The following is a 12,560-nucleotide window of genomic DNA, read 5'->3' as shown; positions in this document are numbered from 1 at the left end:
TGCAAAGAAGAAGAGCATAAGACTGATCTGAGTCAATGAAGAAACAGGAGAGATTGCAAACAATATACACAAAAAACTGTTCACAGAAGTAATGGCAGTAAACCTCCTAGGCAAGGGAAAAGAACTTGATATACAAAGCTTGCCAGTGCCCCAGGCCTTCACTGAGTAAACCAGTGGGGAACACCAAGCTTCATGGGGAGTTCTCCAATGCCCCAGGCCTTTATTGGAACAGACCTATGAGTAATACCCAACCACACAGGCACCTCTGCCTCATCATATCCCCGCCACAACTCCCTGTGCTCTCGAGCCTCCCACCTGTGCCAGTACCTGGATCCACACTGCAGAGCCACAGGTGGTCATAAAGGCCATTTTACTGAGCTGCAAAAGATAGAACAGAAGTGAATAACTACAAAAAAGGCAAATCAGACCTCCATAGTTGGTAAGTTGGAGGGATCATCACTTTCCATCAGAACCAAAACTATCTTCAGGGGAAGGGCAGTAGGAACTTGTAGTAGAACTTGCAGAACTGAACTCTGCACACTGCTTCCCACATTGTCCTTTGTGACAGCAGAGATATAACCTGAAAGAGACTCTTCAAATTTTTCTTTCTTACTTTTCCTCATACTTTTAACTTTTACTTTTTATTTTTTAATTTCTATTTTTCCCATTCTTCAAATTCCTGCTTTTCTCTTTCTTATTTTTCTTGCTCAGTCTCTTGCTCCCCAACATTACTCATTATCTCCCTTTATGTTCCTGTTCCCTACCTAATTCGGATTTTTTTTCTTTTCTTCTTTCTTTCCTCCACTCAAGTGTCATTAGTTTCAAAGGAAAGTGAGGATAATTTATAGCTTCCCTATTACTAAGTTATTCTATTATTATCTTTACTCTTGCACTCTGTCTTCCCTCTTGTCTTCAACAATTTCCTAGAGTTTGCATGATTATCCTGTGTCCTCTGGCTTCTCTTGAAACCTTCTAATATTCTTCTACCTATATATTACTCTCCTCAGGGATGCCAGAATGGTTCAACATACACAAATCAATAAAGGTAACACACTATATTAACAGAATCAAGGGGAAAAACCATGTGATCATCTCAATAGATGCAGAAAAAGCATTTGACAAAATTCAACACCCATTCATGATTAAAAAAAACTGCAGAAAATTGGAATAGATGGTGTTTATCTCAACTTGATAGAGCTTATCCATGAAAAGCCAAGAGCCAACATCATATTAAATGGCCAAAAACTGAAAACCTTCAAGGAAAAAACAGGAACAAGGCAAGGATGCCCACGATCACCACTCGTGTTTGATATAGTTCTGGAAATGTTAGCCACAGCTATTAGATAAGAGAAAGGAATTAAAGCAATAAAGATAAGGAAGGAAGAAGTTAAACTGTCATTATTTGCTGATGATGTAATACTCAACATAGAAGGTCCAAAAAACTCTGACAAAACTCTTCTAGGCTTCACTTTCACTTTCAGCAAAGTAGCTGGATACAAGGTGAACACTCCAAAATCAATAGCCTCTTGTACACAAATAGTACACTCTCTGAGAGAGAAATTATGGAAATAGTTCCTTTCACAAGACCATCCCAAGAAATGAAGTATCTGGGAAGCAATCTAGTGAAAGAAGCAAAAAACTTCTATACTGAAATCTACAACACTCTGAAGAAAGAGACCAAAGAAGATATAAGAAAATGGAAAGATATCCTCTGCTCCTGGGTAGGAAGAATCAAAATAGTAAAAACTGCCATACTACCAAAACTGCTATACAGATTCAGTGCAATCCCGACTGAATACCAACAGTATATTTCACAGAACTAGAAAAAATAATCCAAAAATTTATTTGGAACCAGAAGATACCTATAATAGCAAAAACAATTCTAGGCAACTGAGACGTGGTAGGGGGTATCACAATCCCAACCTGAAACTATACCAAAAAGCCACTGGGACAAAAACAGCATGGTACTGGTAAAAAAAAAAAAACCTGAGGATCAGTGAAATAGATCAGAAGATACAGAAACAATTCCAGATGTACTCAGCTGCCTCATCTTTGAAAAAGGAGCCAAACATCCTCAGTGGAGGAATGATAGCCCTTGAATAAATTGTGTTAGAAAACTGAATTTCAACAAGCCAAAGATCAAAATTGGTCTCTTATCTTTCACCATGCACTAAATTAAAATCCAAATGGATTAAAGATTTAAATATTTAAAAATTGCTGGAAGATAAGTTAAGCAGAACTCTCGAAGGTATTGGCATAGGAAAAAAACTTTATAAACAAATCATCAGTAGCACAGGAACTAGCAGAAAGAATCAACAACTGGGATCTCAACTTATTGAAAAGTTTCTGCACTGCAAGAGAAAACATCAGAGCTAAGAGAAAACCTACAATGTGGGGAAAAATGATTATCAGCTGATTCTCAGACAAAGGACTAGAATATATAAAGAACTCAAAAAAATCAGACCCCCAAATACAAAGACCTGCTGCAAAAATGGACATCTGAAATGAACAGACATTTCTCAGACAAAGAAGTAGAAGCACCAAATAAATATATGAAAAAATGTTCCACATTATAGGTCATCTGAGAGATGCAGATGAAAATGACAACAAGATTGCACCTCATCCCAGAAAGAATGGCTGCTACCAAGAAGTCAACCAATAACAAATGTTGGCGGGGTTGTGGGGAGAAAGGAAACCTCAAATGTTGGTGGGTTTTGCAGACTGGTGCAACCACTATGGAAATCAATATAGAGATAACTCAAAGAACTAGGACTAAAGGTTCCATTTGACCCAGTTATGATTCTGCTGGGTATCTTTCCAAAAGAATTAAATGAATCATGCCACAGTGATATATGCACACCCATGTTTCTAGTGGCACAGTATGTAATAGCTAAAACTTGGAAACTGCCCAATTGCCCTTCAGTTGAAGACTGGTAAAGAAGATTTGGTTTTGCTATAAAATGGAGTACTACTCATCCATAAGGCATGAGAAACTAGAGTAATTCATAGGAAAATGGATGCATACTGAGGCCATACCCTTAAGTGAAATAAGACACATGGGTAAATACCTAATAGTTACTTTGTTGTGAAAAACTAAAAGTGTAAATAAGATACAAATTGTATAACTAGCTATGTGAAATCAGAAGAAAAGGATGAAAGGTGTAGGGGAAGTGGAAAGGGTAGGGAAAAGGAAATAAGGGAAAAGAAAAAATATGAGAAAAGGAAAAAATGGAAACAAAGTTTTTGTCAATAGGGAAGGGTGGGGGGGTGGAGGGAGGACAGGGTATGGAGAAAAAAGGAGAACTAAGATCTGTCATGTAAAGGTACAAGTTCCCAAAGATAAATGTAACTGTACTGCATACTTAAAAGGTACCAATAAACTAAATGAGAAAAAATATAATAATAATAAATGAAAGAAAAAGAACTTGACATACAAATAAATGAGACAGATAGGACTCCAATTAGCCATGATAAAAAAAAATCTATACCTAGGTATATAATAGTAAAGATTCCAGAAACCCAACAGAACAAACAAAATTCTACAGGCAGTTAGAGAAACGAAACAAAACGCATAAAAGGAAATCCTATCAGAATCATAGCAGACTTCTCAACACAAACCCTCAAGGCAACAAAACCCTGGAGTGAAATATTTCAAGGAAAAAAAAACACCAACCCAAATTGAGCTAACTTTCAAAACTATCTTTCAAAATTAATGGAGAAAGAACATGCTTTCACTACAAATAGGACCTGAGAAACTTCATGAATGCCAAACTCACACTCTAAAATATTTTAAACAATATCATAGGAAAAGACAATAAAGAACACAACCCCAGATAGTCCAGCAGAATGAATCCATGAGGCATAACAAGAAACTAAATGCCAAGGTGGAGAATCCAGGGAAAGAAAAAAGTCATGCAAATGTTAAGTCAATACAAATCAGTAATAACCATCAAAATGAATGCTTTCAATTCCCCAGTCAAAAGAAATAGACTGACAGACTGGGTCAGGAAACAACATCCAACAATGTGCTGCATAAAAGAAACACACTTAATTCAAAAAGAAACTCATACACTGAAAGCTAAATGGTGGAAAATAATAGTGCATTTGGTGTAAATACCGAATAGTTTCTGTGCTGTGAATAAACTGCAATAATACATAAGATCCTAATAAGATTATTGACATGGTGAAATGGGAAGAAAGGGGCTAATGGTGTAGGGAAGGTGGAATGGATAGGGGAAGGGTAATAAGGGAAAAGAAAAAATGTGAGATAAAGAAAAGATGGAAATAAAGTGCTTGTAGATGGGGAGGGGAGGAGGGGGTGAAGGGAGGGGAGAGACAAGGGGAAAAATTGAGAACCAAGACTTGTCATGTAGAGGTACCAGATCCCAACAATGAATGTAACTGTACTGTATCCATAAAATGTACCAATAAACTCAATTAAAGCTAAAAAAAAATAGTGCATGTGACAGAAACCTGAAAAAAAAGGAGTGGCTATCCGCTTTGGAGATAAAATTGATTTCAAGCCAACACTGATTAAGAGACACAAAGAAGTACACTACAGCTCTCCTGCCAGGAGCCACCATCACTCAAGCTCCAGGAGGGCCTGCTTGGGCCCCAAGCCACCGTAGGAAGGATAGCCATGTCCTCTCCCACCGAGAGCTGCCATCACTACAGTGCCAGAAAGGTAGCGCACACCTGAACCCCCACAACTCCCCCAGCTCCCCCCCTATGCACACTCTCCAACCTCCTGATTGTGCCAGTCTTTGGACCCACTCTGTAGAGGCAGAGGTGGTCATAAATGGTATTTTTCTGAGTTCCCAACTTTGAACATATTTAAAGAAAGGGCATGGGAAATCTGCAGTGGAACCGTGTGGAGTTCAACCATTCAGGAGGTCAGCGAACTCAATCTGGCCTTGCAGCCTGAGGTCAGTTCCTGTCATAGAGTTCTGCCATCAGCTAGCTGAGATCAGGGGTCTTGGTTCTGCACATGGCTGCGCATGTTGTATATTATGACAGCAGAGATATAGTTTGAAAGAGGCTCTTCAAATCCTTTTTTTGCTTTCTTTTCCTCATTCCACTCTGCAAATTCTTTCTTTTTTCTGTCCTCTTTCCCCAACTCAGTCTCTTGCTCCACCATATTATTGCTCATCTCCCTTTCTGTTTCTGCTCCTGCCCTAACTCGGATTTCTTCTTTTATCATTTTTTCTCTTTTCTTTATGTTCTTTTCTTCTGTCATTCTACCTCTCAAAAGGGTCAGTGGGTTCAAGGGAAAGTGAGCCCCTATTGCTGTTAAGGAGATATATTCTTGTCCTTGTACTTATACTCTGTTTATCCCTTTCAAATTCAAAAGTTTCCTGAATATAGTGTGGTCATTCTATGTCCTCTGGCTTCACATGAAACATTCTCCAATTCTTTTACTTATCTACTCCTCTCGTCCCATCTGTCTGAGCCCCCATCCTAAATGGTAAATATACTATGTTGAAAAGTTTCTTCACTGCAGGCATGTTTTGGAATGCTTCTTGATTTCAATTTAATTCATATAGTTTAAGGGTGAAAGACTAGTGACTACCACAAGTGGTCAGTTTCCAAGTTGTGCTGGATCATATTGTGTTGCTGATTGTAATCAGTTGGGATAAAGGATTGTGGTTGATTTGATGAGCCGTTTTCTCTGATGTTATGAAGATGAGAATGTCTGTGGTTCGATAGAGACCCAGAAGCTAGGGGGCAACTATATCAGGAAGATTTGGTTGATAACCAAGAGATTAAACCAAGGACAGCCCAACAACAAAAATAAAAATGAGAAAACACTTAATCAAGAAACAAAGAAAGACTTCCAGTTCACCAATGGCAAACAGTAGGGCAAATGAGGATGAAAAGGCCGATGGTGAACCACCAGGACACCCTGAACTCAAAGCACAGGAAGTAACAAAATAGATCAATCAGGCTCTAGAAAAATTCAAAACAGAAATAATTTCCCAAATAACCATAGAGATGGTGAGCAAAATGAAAGTCATGATTCGAGACCCTAGAACAGAAACTGACAAAAAAAAAAAAAAATAGATGAGCTCGGAACCACGATAGAAGCCATGAAGGCCCAGTATAAGAAAGAAATGGAAACAATAAATGCCCAACATAGGAAAGAAATGGAATCGATAAAACAGATTCAAACAGATATCCAGGAGATTAAACACTCCATTGAAAGTATACGAAATAGAAAAAGAGAATGTGAAGATAGAATCTCAGATATAGAAGATAAGATTGCAGTCAGTGTCTGAGAAAAGAGAGGTCTCTTAAAAACAGTAGGGGAAAATGAGAAATCAATCCAACAACTCCTAGATGATGCAAAGAAGAATAACATAAGACTGATAGGAATTCATGAAGTAGCAGGAGAAAATACAAATGACCTTAAAAAGCTGTTTACAGAATTAGTGACAGAAAACTTCCCAAACAGAGGAGAAGAATTTGACATTCAGATAAGTGAGGCATATAGGACCCCAACTAGCCACAATAATAAAAAAAAACTACACCTAGACATATAATAATCAAGATCCCAGAAACCCAATGGAAGAACAAAATACAACAAACAGTAAGAGAAAAGAAACAAATCACATGCAAAGGAAAGCCCATCAGGGTCACAACAGACTTTTCAACACAAACTCTCAGGCCAAGGAGAGCCTGGAGTGAGATATTTCAACTCCTAAAAGAAAACAACCTCCAACCTAGACTGATACATCCTGCAAAACTCTCTTTCAAAATGGATGGGGAAATAAGATACTTCCAAGACAAAGAACACCTGCTGGGTGTGGTGGCGCACACCTGTAATCACAGCACTCGGGAGGATGAGGCAGGAGGATCACTGTGAGTACAAGACCAGCCTGGGCTACATAGGGAATTCCAGGTCAGTCTCGACTACATAATAAGACCCTGTCTAAAAAAAAAAAAAAAAAATACAAAGAACACCTGAGAAATTACATGAACACCAAGCCAGCAGTACAAGCAATTCTAAACAAGATCCTAGATAAAGACAATGAAGGTAATAACACCATGAGGCCCAACAGAGCAAATCAAATAGGCAAGGCAAGAAACTAAATGGAGATGGCAAAAAAGTAAAAAGATTCAACAAAAGGGCAATAGCATGACAATAATAAGTCACTACATTTCAGTTATAACCATCAATGTCAATGGCCTCAACTCACCAATCAAGAGAAATAGATTGGCAGAATGGATTTAAGGAGCAAAATCCAACATTATGTTGTATACAAGAAACACACCTACTGCCAAAAGAAGCCCATAGACAGAAAGTGAAAGTATGGAAAACAATTTTCCATGCCACAGGAGCCCAGAAAAAAGCAGGGATAGCAATCTTATTAGCAGACAAATTAAATTTCAAACGAAAACTGATTAAAAGAGACAAAGAAGGCCACTACATCCTTGTAAAGGGAACCATTCAAGAGGAAGACATGACAATCATAAACATATATACACCAATTACTAATGCCCCCAACTATATAAAAGAAATATTAAGAAACATGAAAAACCAAATAAGCACTAATACAATTGTAGAGGGGGAATCTAAATACCCCACTTTCACAAATAGGCAGATCATCTAGGCCAAAAGTCAACAATGAAATACTAGAATTGAACCAAGCTTTTGAAAGCATAGACTCAAGAGATGTTTATAGAGTGTTCCACCCCACAAAATCATAATATACATTCTTCTTGGCTGCACATGGGTCATTCCCCAACATAGATCACATACTCGCTCATAGAATGGGATTGAATAAATGCAAAAGAATCAAAGTTATTCCCTGTGTATTATCAGATCATAGCACAATCAAGCTGGAGATCAATAGCACAAGAAGCCGTAGGAACTTCACAAACACATTGAAATTGAACAACACTCTCCTGAACAATCAATGGATCACAGAAGAAATTAAGGAAGAAATCAGACAATTTTTACAGATAAATGAAAATGCCAATGCAACATACAGGAATCTATGGGACACAATGAAAGCAGTTCTACGTGGAAAATTCATAGCACTGAATGCCCACACTAGGAAAATGGAGGGAGATCAAATAAACAACCTAATGATGAATCTTAGACTCCTAGAAAAACAAGAACAAGAAAAACCCAAAGCCTGAACAAGAGAGGAATTTATAAAGATAAGAGCAGAAATCAATGCATGGAAACTAAGAAAACAATACAAAAAAAATGAAATAAAGAGTTGGTTTTTTGAAAGAATAAATAAAGTTGATAAACCCTTAGCTGACCTTATCAAAAAAGGAAAGAAAAGGCTCCGATCCATCCAATTAAGAATGAAAAATGTGAAGTCACAACAGATACAACAGAAATCCAGAGGATAATCAATACCTACTTTGAGAATCTGTATGCTAACAAAATGGAAAACACAGACGAAATGGACAGATTTCTAGATACTTACAAATTATGACAGTTGAACAAAGATAAAAATATTTTAAACACCCCAATTACAATCAATGAAATTGAAAATGTAATGAAAAATTTACCAACAAAGAAAAGCCCAGGTTGTGATGGATTCAATGCTGAATTCTATAAGATATTTAGAGAAGAACTACTGCCCTTACTCTTCAAACATTTCAATGAAATTGAAAGGGAAGGTGTATTTCCGACTCATTCCTGGAAGCAAGTATCACTTTGACTCCCAATACAGGGAAACACACAACTAAAAACGACAACTACAGGCCAATCTCCTTAATGAATATAGGTGCAAAAATCCTTAATAAGATTCTTGCAAACAGAATTCAGAGAATTATCATGATCATACATCCTGAAAAAGTCAGATTTATTCCAGGGACGCAAGGATGGTTCAACATTAAGTCAATAAATGTAATACACTATGTTAACAGAGTCAAGGACAAAAATCATATGATCCTCTCGATAGATGCAGAAAAAGCATTTGACAAAATTCAACACCCAGTCATGATAACAACCCTGCAAAAATGGGAATAGATGCTCTATATCTCAACCTAATAAAGGCTATCAATGAAAAACCAACAGCCAACATCATATTAAATGGCCAAAAACTGAAATTCTTCATGTTAAAATCAGGAACAAGACAAGGATGCCCACTATCACCACTCCTCTTTGATATACTTCTGGAAACATTAGCCAAACCAATTAGACAACAGAAAGAAATTAAAGCAATAAAGATAGGAAAGGAAGAAGTTAAATTGTCATTACTTGCTGATGATATGATATGCTATATTGAAGACCCAAAAAACTCTACCAAAAGACTTCTATACTTAATTGACTGATTCAGCAGAGTAGCTGGATACAAAGTCAGCACACAAAAATCAATAACCTTCTTGTACACAAATAACAGACTCACTGAGAGAGAAATTAGGGAAACAATTCCTTTCCCAATACCATCCACAAAAATGAAGCATCTCGGAATCAATCTAACAAAAGAAGCAAAAGACCTCTACACTGAAAACTACAGCACTCTGAAAAAAGAGATCAAAGAGGATATAAGAAAATGGGAATATATCCCATGATCCTGGGTGAGAAGAATCAACATAGTGAAAATTGCCATACTACCAAAACTGCTATACAGATTCAATGCAATGCCATTTGAAATTCCAACACTGTATTTCACAGAACTAGAAAAAAGAATCCAAAAATTCATTTGGAACCTGAAGAGACCTAGAAGAGAAAAAGCCATCCTAGGCAACAGAGACATGGCAGAAGGTATAACAATTCCCATTTTGAAACTATACTACAAAGCCACTGTGATAAAAACAGCATAGTACTGGCAAAGAAACAGATCTCAGGATCAGTGGAACAAATTGGAAGACAGAAAAACAAATCCAGATGCACTCAGATACCTCATCTTTGACAAAGGAGCTGACCATCCTCAGTCGAGGAAAGATAGCCTCTTTAATAAATGGTGTTGGAAAAATTGGATTTCAACCTGACAAAGATTAAAACTGGACCCTTATATTTCACAATGCACTAAATTAAAATCCAAGTGGATTAAGGATCTAAACACTAAAACAGAAACACTGAACTTGCTGGATAATAAGTTAGGCAGAACTCTTGAAGACATTGGCATAGGGAAACACTTTTTGAACAAACACTCAGTAGCGTGGGAACTAGTAGAAAGAATCAACAACTGGGATCTCATCTTGTTAAAAAGATTCTGTACCACAAAAGAAACCATAAACAGAACTAAGATACAACCTACAATGTTTGAAAATATTTTTACCAGGTTTTCCTCAGACAAAAGACTATTATGTAGAATACATAAATAATTTAAAACAAATATAAGGGCCCGATTCAAAAATGGGCCTCTGAAAGGAACAGACATTTCTCACACAAAGAAGTAAAAGCAGCAAGTAATTATATGAAATAAATGTTGCATATCACTGGTCATTCGATAGATGCAGATGAAAACAACACTGAGATTCTACCTCACCCCACAAAGAATGGATGCTATCAAGAAATCACACAATAACAAATGTTGCTGGGGTTGTGGGGAGAAAGGAAGCCTTCTCCATTGTTGGTGGGAGTGAACACTTGTGCAACTACTACAGAAATCAATATGGAGATACCTGAAAGAGATGGGACTAGAGGTTCCATTTGACCCAGCCATCCCTCTGCTGGGTATCTTTCCAAAAAAATTAAAAGAATCATACCACAGTGATATATGCGCACCAATGTTTACAGTGGCACAGTTTGCAATAGCTAAAACTTGGAAACAGCCCATTTGTACATCAGTTGGAAACTGGATAAAGATGTGGTTTTTCTATAAAATGGAATACTACTCAGCCATAAAGAATGAGAAATTAGATTCATTCATGGGAAAATGACTACCTATTGAGGATAAACTCTGAAGTAAAATAAATATGTCATACATGTGTAAATACTGAATAGTTTCTCTGGCATGAAAAACTATAATAGTACATAAGATCCTAATGATATAATTGACTATGTGAAATTGAAAGAAAGGGCTAAAGGTGTAGGGAAAATGGGAAGGGTAGTGGAAAGGTAATAAGTGAAAAGAAAACAATATGTAAAAATGGAAATAAAGTGTTTGTAAATGGGGAGGGGAGGTGGGTGAAGGGAGGTCATGCACAAGAGGAAAAAAATGAGAACCAAGACCTGTCATGTAAAGGTGCAAGATCCCAATAAGGAATGTAATTGTACTGTATACCTTAAATATACCAATAAACTCAATTAATAAAAAAGCACACTACATTCTTGTAAAGGAAACAATCTAAGAGGAAGCGATGAGAATCATAAATATATATGCAACAATGTTAGTGTGCCCAACTACATAAAACAAATACTAACACAAATGAAAAATCAAATAAGCACTAATACAAGGATAGTGGATGACCTCAATGCCCCCGCTGCCACAAATAGATAGATAAAATAGGCACAAAATGAAAACACAATACTAGAACTCAATAAAACTCTTGAACAAATGAACTTAACAGATATTTAGAGAGTATTTCACACTCACAAAATCAAAATAAACATTCTTCTTTTTTTCCTGAGTTTATTGGTACATTTTGGGTATACAGTACAGTTACATTCATTACTGGGATCTTCTACCTTTACATGACAGGTCTTGGTTCTCATTTTTTCCCCTTGTCCCTGCCCTCCCTTCACCCCTCCTCCCTCCCCCTTCCCAAGCACTCCATTTCCATTTCTTCATTTTCTCATATTTTTTTTCTTTTCCATTATTAGCTTTCCCCTACCCTTCCCACTTTTTCTATACCTTTAGCCCTTTCTTTCAATTTCACATGGTCAATTAGCAATGTGAAATAGGAAGAAAAGGAACAAAGGTATGGGGACAGTGAGAAGGATAGGGAAAGGGCAATAAGGGAAAAGGCAAAAAGTATGAGAAAATGTAAAAAAGGAAATAAAGTGTTTGATGGTGGGGAGGGGAGGAGGGCGTGAAGGAAGGGTGGGGACAAGGGGAAAAAATGACAAACAAGACCTGGCATGTAAAGGTACAAGATCCAAGTAATGAATGTAACTGTACTGTCTACCTAGAATGTACCAATAAATTCAATTTAAAATTAAAAAAAAAAAAGTCTTTTCCTATGAAAATGACTTCCAGAGTTCTGCATAACATCTTCCAGCAAGTTTAGTTTTTCTATGTTAATATTTAGATCTTTAATCCACTTGGATTTTAATTTATTGCATGGTGAAAGATAAGGGTCCAGTTTTAATACTGGCAGGTGGAAATCCAGTTTTTCCAACGCCATTTATTGAGGAGGATGTTGAGCTCCTTTGTCAAAGATGAGGTAGCTGAGTACATCTGGAATTGTTTTTGTTTCTTCCAATTTGTTCCACTGATCCTCAGGTCTGTTTCTTTGCCAGAACCATGCTGTTTTTATCACAGTGGCTTTGTAATATAGTTTCAAATTGGGAATTGTTATACCAGCTGCCATGTCTCTGTTGCCTAGAATGGCTTTTGCTATTCTAGGTCTCTTTAGGTTCCAAATGAGTTTTTGGATTCTTTTTTCTAGTTCTGTGAAATATAGTGTTGGAATTTCAAATCATTGCATTG

The sequence above is a fragment of the Fukomys damarensis genome, unplaced genomic scaffold (assembly GCF_012274545.1).
Source record: "Fukomys damarensis isolate Sample0158 unplaced genomic scaffold, DMR_v1.0_HiC HiC_scaffold_39, whole genome shotgun sequence".
Classification (NCBI taxonomy): domain Eukaryota; kingdom Metazoa; phylum Chordata; class Mammalia; order Rodentia; family Bathyergidae; genus Fukomys; species Fukomys damarensis.
This window is presented reverse-complemented; position numbering follows the sequence as displayed.